The sequence below is a fragment of the Odontomachus brunneus genome, unplaced genomic scaffold (genome assembly GCF_010583005.1).
Source record: "Odontomachus brunneus isolate Ranch 3 - 2012 unplaced genomic scaffold, Obru_v1 Obru_scaffold_306, whole genome shotgun sequence".
NCBI lineage: Eukaryota > Metazoa > Arthropoda > Insecta > Hymenoptera > Formicidae > Odontomachus > Odontomachus brunneus.
Window position 1 is genome coordinate 133,334 of NW_022639756.1, and position 3,552 is coordinate 136,885.

Sequence of the window (3,552 nt, forward strand, 5' to 3'; positions counted from 1 at the left end):
ATATATATATATATATATATATATATATATATATATATATATATATATATATATATATATATATTCAGAATTTTTTAATTAACTTTTTAGTACTGCATTTTCTTGCATTTTCTTATAAATACTAAAAATTAATTAAAACATTCTGAAAAAATTCTCAGAGTTCTACAAGAAGAAAGTAAAGAATTTTTATCTCGCTATTTTTCGGTAAAGTTGATAGAATTCGAGTAAAAAATTATTGAAACCAATAATTTTATAGATATTTCCGTAAATATTTTAGAAAATAGAGGTCATATAAAAAATGTTTTCAAACAAAAGTTATTTGTTTCTTTACGTAGAATAAAATTTCGTAATAGAAAATATATTTTAAAAAAAGCAAAGTTGACCTCGACCTAACCTTGATAACGCCACTCAAGGTCAAATGGATATTACAGTTAAATGCAACCTTTTATCTTTACAACTTTTTACTTTACAACTTTTGTCTAAAACATTTTTTCCTAAATTGCACTATTTCTGAAATATTAACCTGGGGCGATTAAAGTGAAACACCTGTATGTAGTATATATATGTACTAATAATATATGTATAATATCTCTTGTATATTTTACATCATTTCTCGAATATTTTCAAGATTTACTAAATTCGGCAGCGCGATGTTCTATTTAATTGTTTAATTCAACGAGTATATACAGGAAGAAATATTTGTTTTTCCTGCTAAAATAATTTAAATATTTTAATAACAAGATAGATTAATATAAGATTTTTCATGATTCCTAGTAGCACAGATCATTGGCGTCACATTGACCCAATATGGATTACATTGGCATACATTGATATTGGACCAATATATAGTCTACATATAGCTAATATTGGTTATAAATCAAAAGTGAATTAATTGCCAATATTACATAACATGATTATATCAATATTGGTAGTACATTGGGCCAATATAACATGTGGCCAATATTGGTAAATAAATTGTTAATTTTCAAAATTCTATATTAGCTATAAAATTCAAAGCATTTACTTTACAATATTGGGCCAATATTAGATATATTAAGGCCTAATTTGTAGCTAATATTGTTTCAATAAACTCTGCTACCAGAAATTAGTGTGAATTGTTTTATCTTTGTTTTTTAAACTGATTTATTGTTTTCTTTAATCATTTTAATATTTTATTAAAAATCCCAAAGTCATTATAAGTCATTATATAGCGTCACTAGTGCGCTAAAATACATTGTATAATCGTCATATGCCGATTATTGTTGCATTATTCCAACATTTGTTAGCAAGTATGCCATTACAAGGTTTTCTGAACAATATAAAAGCAATTTATAAACATGATTCACCAAAATATCATCAAAATTCACCAGTACTTACTCGATCATTGCTTGATTAAAACATCCAACGCGGTCTAAGAAGAGAATTCGAGATTCTCTACGGAATCAAAACTCTATGAAGGAACACATATATAAAGTAAACGATGCAATGAAACGAAAAAAATAAAATATCAGATTTTATAATTTCTCGCAGGAGACATTATCGATATGTACTGAGGAAATGGATATCAGAGTGCTAAAAAACGTAAATACAATATTGCTTATAATATTATAATCACATGTAATTTCAATATTATCAAAATCTTTAGGTCAGGGTCAAAGTTTGTTTACAATATTCTATATAATGTTAAAAACATATTTATAAGTATATATATATATATATATATATATATATATATATATATATATATATATATATATATATATATATATATATATATATATATATATATATATATATATATATATATATATATATATATATATATATATATATATATATATATATATATATATATATATATATATATATATATATATATATATATATATATATATATATATATATATATATATATATATATATATATATATATATATATATATATATATATATATATATATATATATATAAGTATATATAAGTATATAAGTATATAAGTATATATAAGTATATATTTATAAGTATTATATATTTATAGTTACATGTTACGTTACATGTGTAGTTATAATTCTTTGCTTTTACTAGGATTAATGTGCATTAAATGTTTCTTTGAATTTATTTAGAATGTTTCAAAATGTATATGTAGTAAATATACTTACTCTGCCTGCACGTTAATTGGATTGAAAGCTTCATAGTTTATATATGATTTATGTTTTGGTTACACACACATGGCAATATTAATATAAACTATCTCTTTAAAATTTTTTTCGTCTTGAAATCTGTAAGGATATATAGCACAAAACAATATTAAGTAAAATATTAAGAAAATTATAACAAAAAATATAATTAAGTGAATAAACATTAAAAATTTTTTTTGTAAAAAAATATAATAGTTAAGTACAATCATGCATGTATTAATTAAATTATATTATTATATGTTTACTTAAACAAATATAAATGTGAATTATAATGTAAATTTTTATTTAAAATGTCTATAAAAAATGTAAATTTTTATAGTGAATTTTTAATGATTTTTTCATAATCGTAGAAGAATATTATTTCTCAATGCTGCTCGTTTTTCCTTCGTTTTTGGGAATTTGTTTTACTCATTGGAAAGCAATTTCGTATAGTACTTTTACATAATACTCAGATAGCACGATGAATTTTTTAAGTGTTCCTAAAGTTTTCTCCTTTCCTAAATTGTACTTACTTAGGAATTCGTGGAAGAATACTATAAAAATGATTTAGGAAGTTACATGCACCATGATTGGAGTTACTTAGAACTTCTTAGAGTATTCATATAGAATTACTTCAACTGAAAAAGATTTCTTCAGATTTAATAAATATATTATTGTATCCACACGGAAGAAAGATCAGAAACTTTGGCCAGGGGGCTGCTGCTCTTGTGTGTATCTGTAGATGTCCACTTTTAATGTCATGTGAGATGAAAAACATCAGACTCGACTGGGATCGAACTCGGGTCTTCCGCTTGCCAGACAACCGCTCTTTCCACTGATCTATTTAAAACTTCATGTTTAAGATATCTATATACCTAGTGAAAAATGATTCGTTGATTGACGTCAAAATGATATCAAATTGACGTCGGTTTAACGATTTCAACGTCTATTTGATGTCATTTTGACGTCAATCAACGAATAATTTTTCGGATACTATACTGTTAAAACTGTTATAACTGTTATACCGTTATATATATATATATATATATATATATATATATATATATATATACTGTTCTAACTAAGCTTCAAATGTAAATAAAGCGCACTTTCAAATATGTAATTCAAAATCCAAAAATAAATGGCTTTCAAATAAAGCGATTGAGTTTGTTAGAACTATATATGGATTTTAGAAACATGAATATAAACTTAAGGATAAAATATACTTCGCATAAATATATTTATTATTGATACAGGTGAAAATTTTATATATCAAAAGTTATTTTAACACCAATTCCCTTTCTTTGCCCTATTATATAAAACTATATAATTAATTCCACAAAATATAAATAACTGCGAATAACAATAAATTAAA